We start from the raw sequence: 23,113 nt of genomic DNA on the forward strand, positions 1-23,113 counted from the left end.
CTAAGTTCGTTCATCGAGTCACCCGACCAAGTCGACTGTTTAAGTCCTTTCATCAAGTCACCCCGCCAAGCCGACTCTTTAAGTCCATTCATCAAGTCGCCAGAACAACTACTCTCACCAAGTCGACTCTATAAGTCCGTTCATCAAGTCGGCCCACCAAGTACTCCCACCAAGTCGACTCTTTAAGTCCGTTCATCAGTTCACCCCGCCAAGTACTCTCACCAAGTCAACTCTTTAGGTCCGTTCATCGAGTCACCCCGCCAAGTCGACCCTTTAAGTCCGTTCATCAAGTCGCCCCGCCGAGTTGCTTCTCTAAGCCCACTCACCATGTCAGCTCACCAAGTCGGTTGTTCAAGTACGTTGCCAAGTCAACTCTTTAAGTTCGCTCACCAGGTCAGCCCGCCCAAGTCGCCTCTTTAACTTCGTTCGCCAGGTCGGCCCGCCCAAGTCGCATCAGCGGGCTAACTCACCGAGTCACCTCGCGAAGTTGACTCTTTAAGTGCGCTCACCAAGTCGACTCACCATCTCGCCTCGATAAGTTGGCTTGCCGAGTTACCCCACCAAGCCGTCGCCTCTTTAAGCCCGCTCACCGTGTCAGCTCGTCAGGTCGGCTCACCAAGTCGACTAATCAAGTAGGCCCACCAAGTCGCCTCAAGGATAGCTCCTCAACGTGAGTCGCCTCACCATGTTGACTCTTTGAGCCCGCTCGCCAGGTCGCCTCACCAAGTCGACTCGAGTACGTTGCCAAGTCGACTCTTTAAGTTCGCTCGCCAGGTCGACTCGCCAAGTCAGCTCACCATGTCATCTCAACGAACCAACTCGCCGAGTCGCCTCACCATGTCGGCTCTCTAATACCACTCGCCAAGTCGCCCCACCAACTCGCCCCGTTAGGCCCACTCGCCACATCGCCCTGTTAGGCCCACTCTCACCAAGTGGACTCTTTAAGTCTGCTCATAAAGTCGAGCCACCAAGTACTCTCACCAAGTCGACTCTTTAAGTCCTTTCATCGAGTCACCCCACCAAGTACTCTCACCAAGTCAACTCTTTAGGTCCGTTCGTAGAGTCACCCCACCAAGTCGACCCTTCAAGTGCGTTCATCAAGTCACCCCACCAAGTCGACTCTTTAAGTTCACTCATCAAGCCACCCCGCCAGGTCAGCCCACAAATTACTCTCACCAAGTCGACTCTTTAAGTTCGTTCATCAAGTCACCCCGCCAGGTCGGCCCACCAAGTGGACTCTTTAAGTTCGTTCATGAAGTCACTCTGCCAAGTCGGCCCACCAGGTCGACTCTTTAAGTTCGTTCATCAAGTCACCCCGCCAGGTCAGCCCACCAACTACTCTCACCAAGTCGACTCTTTAAGTTTGCTCACCAAGTCACCCCGCCAAGTCGGCCCACCAGGTACTCTCACCAGGTCGACTCTTTAGGTTTGTTCATCAGGTCACCCCACCGAGTACTCTCACCAAGTCGACTCTTTAGGTTCGTTAATCAAGTCGTCCCGCCAGGTCGGCCCACCAACTACTCTCACCAAGTCGACCCTTTAAGTTCGGTCATCAACTCACCCCGCCAGGTCGGCCCACCAAGTACTCTCACAAAGTCGACTCTTTAAGTTCGTTCATCAATTCACCCTGCCAGCTCGGCCCACCAAGTTCTCTCGCCAGGTCGACTCTTTAAGTTCGTTCATCAAGTCACCCTGCCAGTTCGACCCACCAAGTACTCTCACAAAGTCGACTCTCTAAGTTCGTTCATCAAGTCACCCTGCCAGGTCAGCCCACCAAGTACTCTCACCAAGTCACCCCGCTAGTTCGACCCACCAAGTCGACTCTTTAAGTTCGTTCATCAAGTCACCCGGCCAAGTCGGCCCACCAAGTCGACTCTTTAAGTCCGTTCATCAAGTCACGTGACCAGGTCAGCCCACCGAGTACTCTCACCAAGTCGACTCTTTAAGTTTGTTCATCAAGTCACCCGGCCAGATCGGCCCACCAAGTACTCTCACCAAGTCGACTCTCTAAGTCTGTTCATCAGGTCACCCCACCGAGTACTCTCACCAAGTCAACTCTTTAGGTCCGTTCATCAAGTCACCCCGCAAAGTCGACCCTCTAAGTTCGTTCATCGAGTCACCCGACCAAGTCGACTGTTTAAGTCCTTTCATCAAGTCACCCCGCCAAGCCGACTCTTTAAGTCCGTTCATCAAGTCGCCAGAACAACTACTCTCACCAAGTCGACTCTATAAGTCCGTTCATCAAGTCGGCCCACCAAGTACTCCCACCAAGTCGACTCTTTAAGTCCGTTCATCAGTTCACCCCGCCAAGTACTCTCACCAAGTAAACTCTTTAGGTCCGTTCATCGAGTCACCCCGCCAAGTCGACCCTTTAAGTCCGTTCATCAAGTCGCCCCGCCGAGTTGCTTCTCTAAGCCCACTCACCATGTCAGCTCACCAAGTCGGTTGTTCAAGTACGTTGCCAAGTCAACTCTTTAAGTTCGCTCACCAGGTCAGCCCGCCCAAGTCGCCTCTTTAAGTTCGTTCGCCAGGTCGGCCCGCCCAAGTCGCATCAGCGGGCTAACTCGCCGAGTCACCTCGCGAAGTTGACTCTTTAAGTGCGCTCACCAAGTCGACTCACCATCTCGCCTCGATAAGTTGGCTTGCCGAGTTACCCCACCAAGCCGTCGCCTCTTTAAGCCCGCTCACCGTGTCAGCTCGTCAGGTTGGCTCACCAAGTCGACTAATCAAGTAGGCCCACCAAGTCGCCTCAAGGATAGCTCCTCAACGTGAGTCGCCTCACCATGTTGACTCTTTGAGCCCGCTCGCCAGGTCGCCTCACCAAGTCGACTCGAGTACGTTGCCAAGTCGACTCTTTAAGTTCGCTCGCCAGGTCGACTCGCCAAGTCAGCTCACCATGTCATCTCAACGAACCAACTCGCCGAGTCGCCTCACCACGTCGGCTCTCTAATACCACTCGCCAAGTCGCCCCACCAACTCGCCCCGTTAGGCCCACTCGCCACATCGCCCTGTTAGGCCCACTCTCACCAAGTGGACTCTTTAAGTCTGCTCATAAAGTCGAGCCACCAAGTACTCTCACCAAGTCGACTCTTTAAGTCCTTTCATCGAGTCACCCCACCAAGTACTCTCACCAAGTCAACTCTTTAGGTCCGTTCGTAGAGTCACCCCACCAAGTCGACCCTTCAAGTGCGTTCATCAAGTCACCCCACCAAGTCGACTCTTTAAGTTCACTCATCAAGCCACCCCGCCAGGTCAGCCCACAAATTACTCTCACCAAGTCGACTCTTTAAGTTCGTTCATCAAGTCACCCCGCCAGGTCGGCCCACCAAGTGGACTCTTTAAGTTCGTTCATGAAGTCACTCTGCCAAGTCGGCCCACCAGGTCGACTCTTTAAGTTCGTTCATCAAGTCACCCCGCCAGGTCAGCCCACCAACTACTCTCACCAAGTCGACTCTTTAAGTTTGCTCACCAAGTCACCCCGCCAAGTCGGCCCACCAAGTACTCTCACCAGGTCGACTCTTTAGGTTTGTTCATCAGGTCACCCCACCGAGTACTCTCACCAAGTCGACTCTTTAGGTTCGTTAATCAAGTCGCCCCGCTAGGTCGGCCCACCAACTACTCTCACCAAGTCGACCCTTTAAGTTCGGTCATCAACTCACCCCGCCAGGTCGGCCCACCAAGTACTCTCACAAAGTCGACTCTTTAGGTTCGTTCATCAATTCACCCTGCCAGCTCGGCCCACCAAGTTCTCTCGCCAGGTCGACTCTTTAAGTTCGTTCATCAAGTCACCCTGCCAGTTCGACCCACCAAGTACTCTCACAGGTTCGACTCTCTAAGTTCGTTCATCAAGTCACCCTGCCAGGTCAGCCCACCAAGTACTCTCACCAAGTCACCCCGCTAGTTCGACCCACCAAGTCGACTCTTTAAGTTCGTTCATCAAGTCACCCGGCCAAGTCGGCCCACCAAGTCGACTCTTTAAGTCCGTTCATCAAGTCACGTGACCAGGTCAGCCCACCGAGTACTCTCACCAAGTCGACTCTTTAAGTTTGTTCATCAAGTCACCCGGCCAGATCGGCCCACCAAGTACTCTCACCAAGTCGACTCTCTAAGTCTGTTCATCAGGTCACCCCACCGAGTACTCTCACCAAGTCAACTCTTTAGGATCGTTCATCAAGTCACCCCGCAAAGTCGACCCTCTAAGTTCGTTCATCGAGTCACCCGACCAAGTCGACTGTTTAAGTCCTTTCATCAAGTCACCCCGCCAAGCCGACTCTTTAAGTCCGTTCATCAAGTCGCCAGAACAACTACTCTCACCAAGTCGACTCTATAAGTCCGTTCATCAAGTCGGCCCACCAAGTACTCCCACCAAGTCGACTCTTTAAGTCCGTTCATCAGTTCACCCCGCCAAGTACTCTCACCAAGTAAACTCTTTAGGTCCGTTCATCGAGTCACCCCGCCAAGTCGACCCTTTAAGTCCGTTCATCAAGTCGCCCCGCCGAGTTGCTTCTCTAAGCCCACTCACCATGTCAGCTCACCAAGTCGGTTGTTCAAGTACGTTGCCAAGTCAACTCTTTAAGTTCGCTCACCAGGTCAGCCCGCCCAAGTCGCCTCTTTAAGTTCGTTCGCCAGGTCGGCCCGCCCAAGTCGCATCAGCGGGCTAACTCGCCGAGTCACCTCGCGAAGTTGACTCTTTAAGTGCGCTCACCAAGTCGACTCACCATCTCGCCTCGATAAGTTGGCTTGCCGAGTTACCCCACCAAGCCGTCGCCTCTTTAAGCCCGCTCACCGTGTCAGCTCGTCAGGTCGGCTCACCAAGTCGACTAATCAAGTAGGCCCACCAAGTCGCCTCAAGGATAGCTCCTCACCGTGAGTCGCCTCACCATGTTGACTCTTTGAGCCCGCTCGCCAGGTCGCCTCACCAAGTCGACTCGAGTACGTTGCCAAGTCGACTCTTTAAGTTCGCTCGCCAGGTCGACTCGCCAAGTCAGCTCACCATGTCATCTCAACGAACCAACTCGCCGAGTCGCCTCACCACGTCGGCTCTCTAATACCACTCGCCAAGTCGCCCCACCAACTCGCCCCGTTAGGCCCACTCGCCACATCGCCCTGTTAGGCCCACTCTCACCAAGTGGACTCTTTAAGTCTGCTCATAAAGTCGAGCCACCAAGTACTCTCACCAAGTCGACTCTTTAAGTCCTTTCATCGAGTCACCCCACCAAGTACTCTCACCAAGTCAACTCTTTAGGTCCGTTCGTAGAGTCACCCCACCAAGTCGACCCTTCAAGTGCGTTCATCAAGTCACCCCACCAAGTCGACTCTTTAAGTTCACTCATCAAGCCACCCCGCCAGGTCAGCCCACAAATTACTCTCACCAAGTCGACTCTTTAAGTTCGTTCATCAAGTCACCCCGCCAGGTCGGCCCACCAAGTGGACTCTTTAAGTTCGTTCATGAAGTCACTCTGCCAAGTCGGCCCACCAGGTCGACTCTTTAAGTTCGTTCATCAAGTCACCCCGCCAGGTCAGCCCACCAACTACTCTCACCATGTCGACTCTTTAAGTTTGCTCACCAAGTCACCCCGCCAGGTCGGCCCACCAAGTACTCTCACCAGGTCGACTCTTTAGGTTTGTTCATCAGGTCACCCCACCGAGTACTCTCACCAAGTCGACTCTTTAGGTTCGTTAATCAAGTCGCCCCGCCAGGTCGGCCCACCAACTACTCTCACCAAGTCGACCCTTTAAGTTCGGTCATCAACTCACCCCGCCAGGTCGGCCCACCAAGTACTCTCACAAAGTCGACTCTTTAGGTTCGTTCATCAATTCACCCTGCCAGCTCGGCCCACCAAGTTCTCTCGCCAGGTCGACTCTTTAAGTTCGTTCATCAAGTCACCCTTCCAGTTCGACCCACCAAGTACTCTCACAAAGTCGACTCTCTAAGTTCGTTCATCAAGTCACCCTGCCAGGTCAGCCCACCAAGTACTCTCACCAAGTCACCCCGCTAGTTCGACCCACCAAGTCGACTCTTTAAGTTCGTTCATCAAGTCACCCGGCCAAGTCGGCCCACCAAGTCGACTCTTTAAGTCCGTTCATCAAGTCACGTGACCAGGTCAGCCCACCGAGTACTCTCACCAAGTCGACTCTTTAAGTTTGTTCATCAAGTCACCCGGCCAGATCGGCCCACCAAGTACTCTCACCAAGTCGACTCTCTAAGTCTGTTCATCAGGTCACCCCACTGAGTACTCTCACCAAGTCAACTCTTTAGGTCCGTTCATCAAGTCACCCCGCAAAGTCGACCCTCTAAGTTCGTTCATCGAGTCACCCGACCAAGTCGACTGTTTAAGTCCTTTCATCAAGTCACCCCGCCAAGCCGACTCTTTAAGTCCGTTCATCAAGTCGCCAGAACAACTACTCTCACCATGTCGACTCTATAAGTCCGTTCATCAAGTCGGCCCACCAAGTACTCCCACCAAGTCGACTCTTTAAGTCCGTTCATCAGTTCACCCCGCCAAGTACTCTCACCAAGTCGACTCTTTGAGTCCGTTCATCAAGTCGCCCCACCAAGTACTCTAACCAAGTCGATTCTTCAAGTGCGTTCATCAAGTCGCCCCACCAAGTACTCTCACCAAGTCGACTCTTTAAGTCCTTTCATCGAGTCACCCCGCCAAGTAATCTCACCAAGTCAACTCTTTAGGTCCGTTCATAGAGTCACCCCACCAAGTCGACCCTTCAAGTGCGTTCATCAAGTCTCCCCGCCAGGTCGGCCCACGAAGTCGAATCTCTAAGTCCGTTCATCAAGTCACCGTCCCGATCTGGCCGAGCCGTTCTGGCCGAGCCATGCTGGCCGAGCCGATCTGGGCGAGCCATTCTGGCCGACCCGATCTGGCCGAGCCGATCTGGGCGACCCGTTCTGGGCGAGCCGATCTGGGCGACCCGTTCTGGCCGAGCCATGCTGGCTGAGCCGTTCTGGCCGAGCCATGCTGGCCGAGCCGATCTGGGCGAGCCGATCTGGGCGAGCCGTTCTGGCCGAGCCTTGCTGGCCGAGCCGATCTGGGCGAGCCGTTCTGGCCGAGCCGATCTGGGCGAGCCGTTCTGGCCGAGCCTTGCTGGCCGAGCCGATCTGGGCGAGCCGTTCTGGCCGAGCCGTTCTGGCCGAGCCGATCTGGCCGATCTCCAAAAACGGTGTCGTGGATGGCTGTTTGGTCGCCTCTGTGCCAACTCGATCGGCACAACATTGGGAATGGTTCGACAGCGGTTGTCGTTCCAATGTGTCATCGGGATGTCTTGGAACGCGGCCTTTCAAGGGCGAGCTCGCGTCTAGCACTTGGATTGTGCGTCGTCACAAGTGATTGGGGAGATCTCTCTGTGAACGGCGGCATGTGCGATTGCAAGAGAAAATTGACTTAGTAGTCGGAGCATTGGCCTCGGGCCATTGTGACGGCCTTGCAATTTCTCTATAATTGCAACCTATGTTTGCGCAGTAGCAGAGTTTGCACGTTAGATTGGCCTTTGTTCTTGACAGTTCGAAGTACTCTCACCAAGTCAGCAAGTCACCATGCTGGCCGAGCCGATCTGGCCGAGCCGATCTGGGCGAGCCATTCTGGCCGAGCCGATCTGGCCGAGCCGATCTGGGCGAGCCATTCTGGCCGAGCCGATCTGGGTGACCCGTTCTGGCCGAGCCTTTCTGGGCGAGCCGTTCTGGCCGAGCCATGCTGGCCGAGCCGATCTGGGCGAGCCGATCTGGGCGAGCCGTTCTGGCCGAGCCTTGCTGGCCGAGCCGATCTGGGCGAGCCGTTCTGGCCGAGCCATGCTGGCCGAGCCGTGCTGGCCGAGCCATGCTGGCCGAGCCGATCTGGCCAATCTCCAAAAACGGTGTCGTGGATGGCTGTTTGGTCGCCTCTGTGCCAACTCGATCGGCACAGCATTGGGAATGGTTCGACAGCGGTTGTCGTTCCAATGTGTCATCGGGATGTCTTGGAACGCGGCCTTTCAAGGGCGAGCTCGCGTCTAGCACTTGGATTGTGCGTCGTCACAAGTGATTGGGGAGATCTCTCTGTGAACGGCGGCATGTGCGATTGCAAGAGAAAATTGACTTAGTGGTCGGAGCATTGGCCTCGGGCCATTGTGACGGCCTTGCAATTTCTCTATAATTGCAACCTATGTTTGCGCAGTAGCAGAGTTTGCACGTTAGATTGGCCTTTGTTCTTGACAGTTCGAAGTACTCTCACCAAGTCAGCAAGTCACCATGCTGGCCGAGCCGATCTGGCCGAGCCGATCTGGGCGAGCCATTCTGGGCGAGCCGATCTGGGCGAGCTCCAAAAACGGTGTCGTGGATTGCTGTTTGGTCACATTTTTCATTGAATTGGATTTTTAAGGGAGTTGTCCGCGCTATCGCAGATTTCTAATGCAGAGCGAGCCTCGCACTAATAGCTTATATAGGAGAGGTTGTTGCCGCGAGCCTCTCCCGTGCCCCTTTCATTCATTCAACATTGGTGTCTAGGCGGATCGGATTGTTGGGTTTTCAAACGGTGTATGCCGATGTTGAATGAATGGAATGGGCATGAAGCGATCTCAGTGCTTTTCCTCGGCTCTCCTTTAGATCATGTTTTGCGATGACTCAATTTTGGAAAATGTGAGGCAGCGGTTGCCGATCCATGGCGTGTGTTTTTGGTGGTTTTAAAACTTGATCTAAACGTGAGGCCTTGTCTAGCACTCCGGCGTTGCTTGGTATAATGGCAATTTGCTATGGGTGCTCGGCGCTCTAGCAATTTGTCATGTTGTACTTATCGCGGCTACATGGGAGCTTTAATATCGAAAGCTCTCGGCGAAAAATGGTGGCCGAGCCATGCTGGCCGACCCGATCTGGCTTAGCCGTTTTCGTCGACCCGATCTGGCTCTCGTTTCTCACTCCATCGGCACAAATTCGGGAGTTGTTCGACAGCGGTTGTCGTTCCAATGTGTCATTGCGGTGATCTGGAGAGCGATGCTAAGTGCGGGAGCTTGCGTCTAGCATTTGGGGATGTTTGTGCAAGCGAGCAGGGGAGCTTCTCTCATCGGAACCTCTCCGTGGCCTTTGAATATAGGCCCAGTGCCGACGATATCGATGGATACGAGCCTTGGATTATAAAATTGTTCAGCTAACATTGGTTTTTGTGAGAGATGGGTACGAAAGCACTTCCCGATCGATACGCGGGAGTTCCCTAAGATCGCCTCTGTGCCAACTCGATCGGCACAACATTGGGAATGGTTCGACAGCGGTTGTCGTTCCAATGTGTCATCGGGATGTCTTGGAACGCGGCCTTTCAAGGGCGAGCTCGCGTCTAGCACTTGAATTGTGCGTCGTCACAAGTGAATGGGGAGATCTCTCTGTGAACGGCGGCATGGCGATTGCAAGAGAAAATTGACTTAGTAGTCGGAGCATTGGCCTCGGGCCATTGTGACGGCCTTGCAATTTCTCTATAATTGCAACCTATGTTTGCGCAGTAGCAGAGTTTGCATGTTAGATTGGCCTTTGTTCTTGACAGTTCGAAGTACTCTCACCGAGTCAGCAAGTCACCATGCTGGCCGAGCCGATCTGGCCGAGCCATGCTCGCCGAGCCGATCTGGGCGAGCCATTCTGGCCGAGCCGATCTGGGCGAGCTCCAAAAACGGTGTCGTGGATGGCTGTTTGGTCACATTTTTCATTGAATTGGATTTTTAAGGATTTTGTCCGCGCTGTCGCAGATTTCTAATGCAGAGCGAGCCTCGCACTAATAGCTTATATAGGAGAGGTTGTTGCCGCGAGCCTCTCCCGTGCCCCTTTCATTCATTCAACATTGGTGTCTAGGCGGATCGGATTGTTGGGTTTTCAAACGGTGTATGCCGATGTTGAATGAATGAAAGGGGCATGAAGCGATCTCAGTGCTTTTCCTCGGCTCTCCTTTAGATCATGTTTTGCGATGACTCAATTTTGGAAAAGGTGAGGCAGCGGTTGCCGATCCATGGCGTGTGTTTTTTGGTGGTTTTAAAACTTGATCTAAACGTGAGCCCTTGTCTAGCACTCCGGCGTTGCTTGGTATAATGGCAATTTGCTATGGGTGCTCGGCGCTCTAGCAATTTGTCATGGTGTACTTATTGCGGCTACATGGGAGCTTTAATATCGAAAGCTCTCGGCGAAAAATGGTGGCCGAGCCATGCTGGCCGACCCGATCTGGCTTAGCCGTTTTCGTCGACCCGATCTGGCTCTTCTTTCTCACTCCATCGGCACAAATTCGGGAGTTGTTCGACAGCGGTTGTCGTTCCAATGTGTCATTGCGGTGATCTGGAGAGCGATGCTAAGGGCTGGAGCTTGCGTCTAGCATTTGGGGATGTTTGTGCAAGAGAGCAGGTGAGCTTCTCTTATCGGAACCTCTCCGCGGCCTTTGAATATAGACCCAGTGCCGACGATATCGATGGATACGAGCCTTGGATTCTAAAATTGTTCAGCTAACATTGGTTTTTGTGAGAGATGGGTACGAAAGCACTTCCCGATCGATTCGCGGGAGCTCCCTAAGATCGCCTCTGTGCCAACTCGATCGGCACAACATTGGGAATGGTTCGACAGCGGTTGTCGTTCCAATGTGTCATCGGGATGTCTTGGAACGCGGCCTTTCAAGGGCGAGATCGCGTCTAGCACTTGGATTGTGCGTCGTCACAAGTGAATGGGGAGATCTCTCTGTGAACGGCGGCATGGTGATTGCAAGAGAAAATTGACTTAGTAGTCGGAGCATTGGCCTCGGGCCATTGTGACGGCCTTGCAATTTCTCTATAATTGCAACCTATGTTTGCGCAGTAGCAGAGTTTGCATGTAAGATTGGCCTTTGTTCTTGACAGTTCCAGGAGATGACCTCCGGAACTTCTGGATTGGGCCCCTTCAAGGTGAAATTCATCCAGTTGATCAGATGAGCTCGATGACCATTTCACTCCCTTGGCTCCATGAATTCAAATCCCATCCAGCTGCCGTGAAGCCATCCCGATTTTGCTATGCGAGGGCTCTCTCCCCAGAGTCGTTCTCTTCGCAACAACTTCTTTGGCAAAAAAATTTCGGAATGGTTCGGCAGCGGTTGTCGTTCCAATGGTGTCGTTGTGGTGGTTGCCTGGGCAGCGATCTGAAGGGCGAGCCGTCGTCTAGCAGTTGGGCTGCGCATCACGGGTGACAAGGGAGCCTTTGTAATCGGAAGCTCCCCGTGACCATTCGATGAGAAGAGCCATTGCTTGTGTGAGCAAGGACGAATGCAGCCTCGGATTCCAAACGAAATCAACGACATCGGATCTATATATAAGAGCGGAATGAAGCAGAAGCCCGTTTGCCATGCGCGGCTCCCCAAACTTGCTCGTCTTTCTCACTCCATCGGCACAAATTCGGGAGTTGTTCAACAGCGGTTGTCGTTCCAATGTGTCATTGCGGCGATCTGGAGAGCGATGCTAAGGGCGGGAGCTTGTGTCTAGCATTTGGGATGTTTGTGCGAGCGAGCAGGGGAGCTTCTCTTATCGGAACCTCTCCGTGGCCTTTGAATATATAGACCCAGTGCCGACGATATCGATGGATACGAGCCTTGGATTCTAAATTTGTTCACAGCTAAGATTGGTTTTTGTGAGAGATGGGTACGAAAGCACATCCCGATTGCTACGCGGGAGCTCCCTAAGGTCGCCTCTGTGCCAACTCGATCGGCACAACATTGGGAATGGTTCGACAGCGGTTGTCGTTCCAATGCGTCATCGGGGGATGTCTTGGGAAGTGGCCTGGCCTTTCAAGGGCGAGCTCGCGTCTATCACTTGGATTGTGCGTCGCATCGCAAGTGAATGGGGAGATCTCTCTGTGAACGGCGGCATGGTGATTGCAAGAGAAAATTGACTTAGTCGGAGCATTGGCCTCGGGCCACTGTGATGGCCTGGCAATTTCTCTTTAATTGCAACCTATGTTTGCGCAGTAGCAGAGTTTGCAAGTAAGACGGTCCTTGTTCTTGAGAGTTCCAGGAGATGACCTCCGGAACTTTTGGATTGGGCCCCTTCAAGGTGAAATTCATCCAGTTGATCGGATGAGCTCGATGACCATTTCAGTCCCTTGGCTCCATGAATTCACATCTCCTAACCGACGACAATCTTTTGCTCCTTAGACGACCTCATAATAAATTGGGTCGTGGATGGCTGTTTGGTCAGGATTTTCAACGATTTGGATTTTTATGGCGGATGTCGGCGTGTTCGCTAATTTCTAATGCAGAGCGAGCCTCGCACTAATAGCTTATATAGGAGAGGTTGTTGCCGCGAACCTCTCCCGTGCCCCTCTCATTGATTCAACGGCGGTGTCGAGGCGGATGGAAATGTCGGATTTTGAAACGGTGGACGCCGACGTTGAATCAATTGGAGGGGCATGAAGCCCACCCTCGAGGTGCTATTCCTCGACTCTCCTTTAGATCATGTTTTCTTGTCACTCAGCTGGCGCAATTTCGGAAAGCAGTTGGGCTGCGCGTCACGAGTGACAAGGGAGCCTTTGTGATCGGAAGCTCCCCGTGGCCATTCGATGAGAAGAGCCATTGCTTGTGTGAGCAAGGACGAATGCAGCCTCGGATTCCAAACGAAATCAACGACATCGGATCTATATACAAGAGCGGAATGAAGCAGCAGCCCGTTTGCGATGCGCGGCTCCCCAAAGTTGCTATTCTTTCTCACTCCATCGGGGCACAAATTCGGGAGTTGTTCGACAGCGGTCGTCGTTCCAATGGGTGTCATTGCGGCGAAATTTGTTCACAGCTAAGATTGGTTTTTGTGAGAGATGGGTATGAAAGCACATCCCGATTGCTACGCGGGAGCTCCCTAAGGTCGCCTCTGTGCCAACTCGATCGGCACAACATTGGGAATGGTTCGACAGCGGTTGTCGTTCCAATGTGTCATCGGGGGATGTCTTGGAAAGTGGTCTTTCTTTCACTGAATGGGGGATGTCTTGGAAAGTGGTCTTTCTTGCAAGGGCGAGCTCGCGTCTAGCACTTGGACTGTGCGTCGCGTCACAAGTGAATGGGGAGATCTCTCTGTGAACGGCGGCATGGTGATTGCAAGAGAAAATTGACTTAGTCGGAGCCATTGGCCTCGGGCCATTGTGACGGCCTCGCAATTTCTCTTTAATTGCAACCTATGTTTGCGCAGTAGCAGAGTTTGCATGTAAGATGGGCCTTGTTCTCGAGAGTTCCAGGAGATGACCTCCGGAACTTTTGGATTGGGCCCCTTCAAGGTGAAATTCATCCAGCTCGATGACCATTTCAGTCCCTCGGCTCCATGAACTCACATCTCCCAACCGATGACAATCTTTTGCTCCTCTGCCGACCTCATAAAAAATTGGGTCGTGAATGGCTGTTTGGTAGGAATTTTAAAGGATTTGGATTTTCAAGGCGGATGTCGGTGTGTTCGCTAATTTCTAATGCAGAGCGAGCCTCGCACTAATAGCTTATATAGGAGAGGTGGTTGCCGCGAGCCTCTCCCGTGCCCCTCTCATTGATTCAACGCCGGTGTCAAGGCGGATGGATATGTCGGATTTTGAAACGGTGGACGCCGACGTTGAATCAATTAGAGGGGCATGAAGCCCACCCTGGATGTGCTATTCCTCGACTCTCCTTTAAATCATGTTTTCTTCTCGCTCAGCTTGGCGCAATTTCGGAAAAAGGTTTTGGCAGCGGTTGCCATCCCTCACCGCGTCTACTTGGTGATTTTAAAACTCGATCTAAAACGGGAGCCCTCGCCTAGCACCTCCGTCCGGTGTTGCTCGGGTATTGCATAAAATTATGCCAACGGCGCGAATCCCCCAACGAATGCCTACGCTTGGACACTCTCTTAGATCACCTTCTTCGATCACTCGACCGACGCAACTACGGAAGAGACTTGGCAGCGGTTGCCATTCTACAGCGCGTCTGTTCAGCGATTTCGAAGTTGATCTAATGGCGAGCCCTTGTCTCTAGCCATGAGGTGGGTGCTTGGCGCTCTAGCAAAATTTTTTGCGTGCCTATCGCGGCTACAATGGGAGAGGTGGTTGCCGCGAGCCTCTCTCGTGCCCCCCTCATTGATTCAACGCCGCTGTCAGGGCGGATGGATATGTCGGATTTTGAAACGGTGGACGGCGACGTTGAATCAATTAGAGGGGCATGAAGCCCACCCTCGAGGGTGCTATTCCTGGACTCTCCTTTAGATCATGTTTTCTTGTCACTCAGCTGGCGCAATTTCGGAAAAAGGTTTGGCAGCGGTTGCCAGCCCTCACCGCGTCTACTCGGTGATTTTAAAACTCGATCTAAAACGGGAGCCCTCGTCTAGCACCTCCGTCCGGTGTTGCTCGGGTATTGCATAAATTTATGCCATCGGCGCGAATCCCCCAACGAATGCCTACGCTTGGACCCTCTCTTAGATCACCTTCTTCGATCACTCGACCGACGCAACTACGGAAGAGACTTGGCAGCGGTTGCCATTCTACAGCGCGTCTGTTCAGCGATTTCGAAGTTGATCTAGTGGCGAGCCCTTGTCTCTAGGCATGAGGTGGGTGCTTGGCGCTCTAGCAAAACTTTTTGCGTGCCTATCGCGGCTACAACGGGAGAGGTGGTTGCCGCGAGCCTCTCCCGTGCCCCCCTCATTGATTCAACGCCGCTGTCAGGGCGGATGGATATGTCGGATTTTGAAACGGTGGACGGCGACGTTGAATCAATTAGAGGGGCATGAAGCCCACCCTCGAGGGTGCTATTCCTGGTCTCTCCTTTAGATCATGTTTTCTTGTCACTCAGCTGGCGCAATTTCGGAAAAAGGTTTGGCAGCGGTTGCCAGCCCTCACCGCGTCTACTCGGTGATTTTAAAACTCGATCTAAAACGGGAGCCCTCATCTAGCACCTCCGTCCGGTGTTGCTCGGGTATTGCATAAATTTATGCCATCGGCGCGAATCCCCCAACGAATGCCTACGCTTGGACTCTCTCTTAGATCACCTTCTTCGATCACTCGACCGACGCAACTACGGAAGAGACTTGGCAGCGGTTGCCATTCTACAGCGCGTCTGTTCAGCGATTTCGAAGTTGATCTAATGGCGAGCCCTTGTCTCTAGCCATGAGGTGGGTGCTTGGCGCTCTAGCAAAATTTTTTGCGTGCCTATCGCGGCTACAACGGGAGAGGCGGTTGCCGCGAGCCTCTCCCGTGCCCCCCTCATTGATTCAACGCCGCTGTCAGGGCGGATGGATATGTCGGATTTTGAAACGGTGGACGGCGACGTTGAATCAATTAGAGGGGCATGAAGCCCACCCTCGAGGGTGCTATTCCTGGGCTCTCCTTTAGATCATGTTTTCTTGTCACTCGGCTGGCGCAATTTCGGAAAAAGGTTTGGCAGCGGTTGCCAGCCCTCACCGCGTCTACTAGGTGATTTTAAAACTCGATCTAAAACGGGAGCCCTCGTCTAGCACCTCCGTCCGGTGTTGCTCGGGTATTGCATAAATTTATGCCATCGGCGCGAATCCCCCAACGAATGCCTACGCTTGGACCCTCTCTTAGATCACCTTCTTCGATCACTCGACTGACGCAACTACGGAAGAGACTTGGCAGCGGTTGCCATTCTACAGCGCGTCTGTTCAGCGATTTCGAAGTTGATCTCATGGCGAGCCCTTGTCTCTAGGCATGAGGTGGGTGCTTGGCGCTCTAGCAAAATTTTTTTGCGTGCCTATCGCGGCTACAAGGGGAGAGGTGGTTGCCGCGAGCCTCTCCCGTGCCCCCCTCATTGATTCAACGCCGCTGTCAGGGCGGATGGATATGTCGGATTTTGAAACGGTGGACGGCGACGTTGAATCAATTAGAGGGGCATGAAGCCCACCCTCGAGGGTGCTATTCCTGGACTCTCCTTTAGATCATGTTTTCTTGTCACTCAGCTGGCGCAATTTCGGAAAAAGGTTTGGCAGCGGTTGCCAGCCCTCACCGCGTCTACTCGGTGATTTTAAAACTCGATCTAAAACGGGAGCCCTCGTCTAGCACCTCCGTCCGGTGTTGCTCGGGTATTGCATAAATTTATGTCATCGGCGCGAATCCCCCAACGAATGCCTACGCTTGGACCCTCTCTTAGATCACCTTCTTCGATCACTCGACCGATGCAACTACGGAAGAGACTTGGCAGCGGTTGCCATTCTACAGCGCGTCTGTTCAGCGATTTCGAAGTTGATCTAATGGCGAGCCCTTGTCTCTAGCCATGAGGTGGGTGCTTGGCGCTCTAGCAAAATTTTTTGCGTGCCTATCGCGGCTACAACGGGAGAGGTGGTTGCCGCGAGCCTCTTCCGTGCCCCCCTCATTGATTCAACGCCGCTGTCAGGGCGGATGGATATGTCGGATTTTGAAACGGTGGACGCCGACGTTGAATCAATTAGAGGGGCATGAAGCCCACCCTCGAGGGTGCTATTCCTGGGCTCTCCTTTAGATCATGTTTTCTTGTCACTCAGCTGGCGCAATTTCGGAAAAAGGTTTGGCAGCGGTTGCCAGCCCTCACCGCTTCTACTTGGTGATTTTAAAACTCGATCTAAAACGGGAGCCCTCGTCTAGCACCTCCGTCCGGTGTTGCTCGGGTAATGCATAAATTTATGCCATCGGCGCGAATCCCCCAACGAATGCCTACGCGTGGACCCTCTCTTAGATCACCTTCTTCGATCACTCGACCGACGCAACTACGGAAGAGACTTGGCAGCGGTTGCCATTCTACAGCGCGTCTGTTCAGCGATTTCGAAGTTGATCTAATGGCGAGCCCTTGTCTCTAGGCATGAGGTGGGTGCTTGGCACTCTAGCAAAATTTTTTTGCGTGCCTATCGCGGCTACAAGGGGAGAGGTGGTTTCCGCGAGCCTCTCCCGTGCCCCCCTCATTGATTCAACGCCGCTGTGAGGGCGGATGGATATGTCGGATTTTGAAACGGTGGACGGCGACGTTGAATCAATTAGAGGGGCATGAAGCCCACCCTCGAGGGTGCTATTCCTGGACTCTCCTTTAGATCATGTTTTCTTGTCACTCAGCTGGCGCAATTTCGGAAAAAGGTTTGGCAGCGGTTGCCAGCCCTCACCGCGTCTACTCGGTGATTTTAAAACTCGATCTAAAACGGGAGCCCTCGTCTAGCACCTCCGTCCGGTGTTGCTCGGGTATTGCATAAATTTATGCCATCGGCGCGAATCCCCCAACGAATGCCTACGCTTGGACCCTCTATTAGATCACCTTCTTCGATCACTCGACCGACGCAACTACGGAAGAGACTTGGCAGCGGTTGCCATTCTACAGCGCGTCTGTTCAGCGATTTCGAAGTTGATCTAATGGCGAGCCCTTGTCTCTAGCCATGAGGTGGGTGCTTGGCGCTCTAGCAAAATTTTTTGCGTGCCTATCGCGGCTACAACGGGAGAGGTGGTTGCCGCGAGCCTCTCCCGTGCCCCCCTCATTGATTCAACGCCGCTGTCAGGGCGGATGGATATGTCGGATTTTGAAACGGTGGACGGCGACGTTGAATCAATTAGAGGGGCATGAAGCCCACCCTCGAGGGTGCTATTCCTGGACTCTCCTTTAGATCATGTTTTCTTGTCACTCAGCTGGCGCAATTTCGGAAAAAGGTTTGGCAGCGGTTGCCAGCCCTCACCGCGTCTACTTGGTGATTTTAAAACTCGATCTAAAACGGGAGCCCTCGTCTAGCACCTCCGTCCGGTGTTGCTCGGGTATTGCATAATTTTTTGCTATCGGCGCGAAACCCCCAACGAATCCCTAGCCTTGGACTCTCTCTTAGGTCACCTTCTTCGATCACTCGACCGACGCAATTACGGAAGAGGCTTGGCAGCGGTTGCCATTCCACAGCGCGTCTGTTCAGCGATTTCGAAGTTGATCTACTAATGGCGAGCCCTTGTCTAGCCATGAGGTGGGTGCTTGGGGCTCTAGCAATTTTTTGTGTGCCTATCGCGGCTACAATGGGAGCTTTGGTACCAAAAGTTCTCATCGACCCTTCCCAATAGAAATCAGTGCTGGTGTTCGCGAAAGACACGTTATTCGGATTTTTGGAATATTGGCACCAGCATCGTTTCTATTGGGAGGGCCGTGAAGCCATCCCGATTTTGCTATGCGAGGGCTCGCCCCCCAGAGTCGTTCTCTACGCAACAACTTCTTTGGCACAAAATTTTCAGAATGGTTCGGCAGCGGTTGTCATTCCAATGGTGCCGTTGTGGTGGTTGCCTGGGCAGCGATCTGAAGGGCGACCCGTCGTCTAGCAGTTGGCCTGCGCATCACGAGTGACAAGGGAGCCTTTGTTATCGGAAGCTCCCCGTGGCCATTCGATTAGAAGAGCCATTGCTTGTTTGAGCAAGGACGAATGCAGCCTCGGATTCCAAACGAAATCAACGATTTCGGATCCTATATAAGAGCGGAATGAAGCAGCAGCACAGCCCGTTTGCTATGCGCGGCTCCCCAAAGTTGCTCTTCTTTCTCACTCCATTGCCACAATTTCGGGAGTTGTTCGACAGCGGTTGTCGTTCCAATGTGTCATTGCGGTGATCTGGAGAGCGATGCTAAGGGCGGGAGCTTGTGTCTAGAATTTGGGATGTTTGTGCGAGCGAGCAGGGGAGCTTCTCTTATCGGAACCTCTCCGTGGCCTTTGAATATATAGACCCAGTGCCGACGATATCGATGGATGCGAGCCCTTGGATTCCAAATTTGTCCACAGCTGACATTGGTTTTTGTGAGAGATGGGCACGAAAGCACATCCCGATTGCTACGCGGGAGCTCCCTAAGGTCGCCTCTGTGCCAACTCGATCGGCACAACATTGGGAATGGTTCGACAGCGGTTTACGTTCCAATGTGTCATCGGGGGATGTCTTGGAAAGTGGTCTTTCTTTCAAGGGCGAGCTCGCGTCTAGACCTTGGATTGTGCGTCGCGTCACAAGTGAATGGGGAGATCTCTCTGTGAACGGCGGCATGGTGATTGCAAGAGAAAATTGACTTTAGTCGGAGCCATTGGCCTCGGGCCATTGTGACGGCCTCGCAATTTCTCTTTAATTGCAACCTATGTTTGCGCAGTAGCAGAGTTTGCATGTAAGATGGGCCTTGTTGTCGAGAGTTCCAGGAGATGACCTCCGGAACTTTTGGATTGGGGGCCCCTTCAAGGTGAAATTCATCCAGTTGATCGGATGAGCTCGATGACCATTTCAGTCCCTCGGCTCCATGAACTCACATCTCCTAACCGATGACAATCTTTTGCTCCTCTGCCGACCCCATAAAAAATTGGGTCGTGAATGGCTGTTTGGTAGGAATTTTAAAGGATTTGGATTTTTAAGGCGGATGTCGGTGTGTTCGCTAATTTCTAATGCAGAGCGAGCCTCGCACTAATAGCTTATATAGGAGAGGTGGTTGCCGCGAGCCTCTCCCGTGCCCCTCTCATTGATTCAACGCCGGTGTCAAGGCGGATGGATATGTCAGATTTTGAAACGGTGGACGCCGACGTTGAATCAATTAGAGGGGCATGGAGCCCACCCCGGATGTGCTATTCCTCGACTCTCCTTTAGATCATGTTTTCTTCTCACTCAGCTGGCGCAATTTCGGAAAAGGGTTTGGCAGCGGTTGCCATCCCTCACCGCGTCTACTCGGTGATTTTAAAACTCGATCTAAAACGGGAGCCCTCGTCTAGCACCTCCGTCCGGTGTTGCTCGGGTATTGCATAAATTTATGCCATCGGCGCGAATCCCCCAACGAAAGCCTACGCTTGGACCCTCTCTTAGATCACCTTCTTCGATCACTCGACCGACGCAACTACGGAAGAGACTTGGCAGCGGTTGCCATTCTACAGCGCGTCTGTTCAGCGATTTCGAAGTTGATCTCATGGCGAGCCCTTGTCTCTAGGCATGAGGTGGGTGCTTGGCGCTCTAGCAAAATTTTTTTGCGTGCCTATCGCGGCTACAAGGGGAGAGGTGGTTGCCGCGAGCCTCTCCCGTGCCCCCCTCATTGATTCAACGCCGCTGTCAGGGCGGATGGATATGTCGGATTTTGAAACGGTGGACGGCGACGTTGAATCAATTAGAGGGGCATGAAGCCCACCCTCGAGGGTGCTATTCCCGGACTCTCCTTTAGATCATGTTTTCTTGTCACTCAGCTGGCGCAATTTCGGAAAAAGGTTTGGCAGCGGTTGGCAGCCCTCACCGCGTCTACTCGGTGATTTTAAAACTCGATCTAAAACGGGAGCCCTCGTCTAGCACCTCCGTCCGGTGTTGCTCGGGTATTGCATAAATTTATGCCATCGGCGCGAATCCCCCAACGAATGCCTACGCTTGGACCCTCTCTTAGATCACCTTCTTCGATCACTCGACCGATGCAACTACGGAAGAGACTTGGCAGCGGTTGCCATTCTACAGCGCGTCTGTTCAGCGATTTCGAAGTTGATCTAATGGCGAGCCCTTGTCTCTAGGCATGAGGTGGGTGCTTGGCGCTCTAGCAAAATTTTTTGCGTGCCTATCGCGGCTACAACGGGAGGGGTGGTTGCCGCGAGCCTCTCCCGTGCCCCCCTCATTGATTCAACGCCGCTGTCAGGGCGGATGGATATGTCGGATTTTGAAACGGTGGACGGCGACGTTGAATCAATTGGAGGGGCATGAAGCCCACCCTCGAGGGTGCTATTCCTGGACTCTCCTTTAGATCATGTTTTCTTGTCACTCAGCTGGCGCAATTTCGGAAAAAGGTTTGGCAGCGGTTGCCAGCCCTCACCGCGTCTACTCGGTGATTTTAAAACTCGATCTAAAACGGGAGCCCTCGTCTAGCACCTCCGTCCGGTGTTGCTCGGGTATTGCATAAATTTATGCCATCGGCGCGAATCCCCCAATGAATGCCTACGCTTGGACCCTCTCTTAGATCACCTTCTTCGATCACTCGACCGACGCAACTACGGAAGAGACTTGGCAGCGGTTGCCATTCTACAGCGCGTCTGTTCAGCGATTTCGAAGTTGATCTAATGGCGAGCCCTTGTCTCTAGGCATGAGGTGGGTGCTTGGCGCTCTAGCAAAATTTTTTGCGTGCCTATCGCGGCTACAACGGGAGAGGTGGTTGCCGCGAGCCTCTCCCGTGCCCCCCTCATTGATTCAACGCCGCTGTCAGGGCGGATGGATATGTCGGATTTTGAAACGGTGGACGGCGACGTTGAATCAATTAGAGGGGCATGAAGCCCACCCTCGAGGGTGCTATTCCTGGACTCTCCTTTAGATCATGTTTTCTTGTCACTCAGCTGGCGCAATTTCGGAAAAAGATTTGGCAGCGGTTACCAGCCCTCACCGCGTCTACTTGGTGATTTTAAAACTCGATCTAAAACGGGAGCCCTCGTCTAGCACCTCCGTCCGGTGTTGCTCGGGTAATGCATAAATTTATGCCATCGGCGCAAATCCCCCAACGAATGCCTACGCTTGGACCCTCTCTTAGATCACCTTCTTCGATCACTCGATCGACGCAACTACGGAAGAGACTTGGCAGCGGTTGCCATTCTACAGCGCGTCTGTTCAGCGATTTCGAAGTTTTGATCTAATGGCGAGCCCTTGTCTCTAGGCATGAGGTGGGTGCTTGGCGCTCGAGCAAAATTTTTTGCGTGCCTATCGCGGCTACGATGGGAGAGGTGGTTGCCGCGAGCCTCTCCCGTGCCCTCCTCATTGATTCAACGCCACTGTCAGGGCGGATGGAAATGTCGGATTTTGAAACGGTGGACGGCGACGCTGAATCAATTAGAGGGGCATGAAGCCCACCCTCGAGGGTGCTATTCCTGGACTCTCCTTTAGATCATGTATTCTTGTCACTCAGCTGGCGCAATTTCGGAAAAAGGTTTGGCAGCGGTTGCCAGCCCCTCACCGCGTCTACTTGGTGATTTTAAAACTCGATCTAAAACGGGAGCCCTCGTCTTGCACCTCCGTCCGGTGTTGCTCGGGTATTGCACAAATTTTTGCCATCGGCGCGAATCCCCCAACGAATGCCTACACGCTTGGACCCTCTCTTAGATCACCTTCTTCGATCACTCGACCGACGCAATTACGGAAGAGACTTGGCAGCGGTTGCCATTCTACACCGCGTCCGTTATGCGATTTCGAAGTTGATCTAATGGCGAGCCCTTGTCTATAGCAATGAGGTGGGTACTTGGCGCTCTAGCAAAATTTTTTGCGAGCCTATCGCGGCTACAATGGGAGAGGTGGTTGCCGCGAGCCTCTCCCGTGCCCAGCTCATTGATTCAACGCCGCTGTCAGGGCGGATGGATATGTCGGATTTTGAAACGGTGGACGCCGACGTTGAATCAATTAGAAGGGCATGAAGCCCACCTTCGAGGGTGGTGCTATTCCTGGACTCTCCTTTACATCATGTTTTCTTGTCACTCAGCTGGCGCAATTTCGGAAAAAGGTTTGGCAGCGGTTGCCAGCCCTCACCGCGTCTTCTTGGTGATTTTAAAACTCGATCTAAAACGGGAGCCCTCGTCTAGCGGCTCTGTGCCAACTCGATCGGCACAACATTGGGAAATGGTTCGACAGCGGTTGTCGTTCCAATGTGTCATCGGGGGATGCCTTGGAAAGTGGCCTTTCAAGGGCGAGCTCGCGTCTAGCCCTTGGATTGTGCGTCACGTCACAAGTGAATGGGGGAGATCTCTCTGTGAACGGCGGCATGGTGATTGCAAGAGAAAATTGACTTAGTCGGAGCATTGGCCTCGGGCCATTGTGACGGCCTTGCAATTTCTCTTTAATTGCAACCTATGTTTGCGCAGTAGCAGAGTTTGCATGTAAGATGGGCCTTGTTCTCGAGAGTTCCAGGAGATGACCTCCGGAACTTTTGGATTGGGCCCCTTCAAGGTGAAATTCATCCAGCTGATCGGATGAAGCTCGATGTGCTTGTATCTATTCCGAGACGGTAATGATGGTCATTAATCTGTGGCGGTGAGTATTATCCCATTCGGTAATCGCAATGGCGGAGCTGGTGGGAAGTACTTGTCGCTTTGTTTTGATGGATATACCCTATATGTAGGTGTCTGCACGGCTTGCAACACACTGCACATTTGGTGTTCGATTCTAAGATGCGCTTGTTGCTGAGTGTGTATGGAGTTGTATCTTTTAGCCAAGGGCTCCATCTCATTG

This window comes from Cupressus sempervirens, chromosome 1, assembly GCF_028749045.1.
Source record: "Cupressus sempervirens isolate cs-2001-9-10 chromosome 1, ASM2874904v1, whole genome shotgun sequence".
NCBI classification, from domain to species: Eukaryota; Viridiplantae; Streptophyta; class Pinopsida; order Cupressales; family Cupressaceae; genus Cupressus; species Cupressus sempervirens.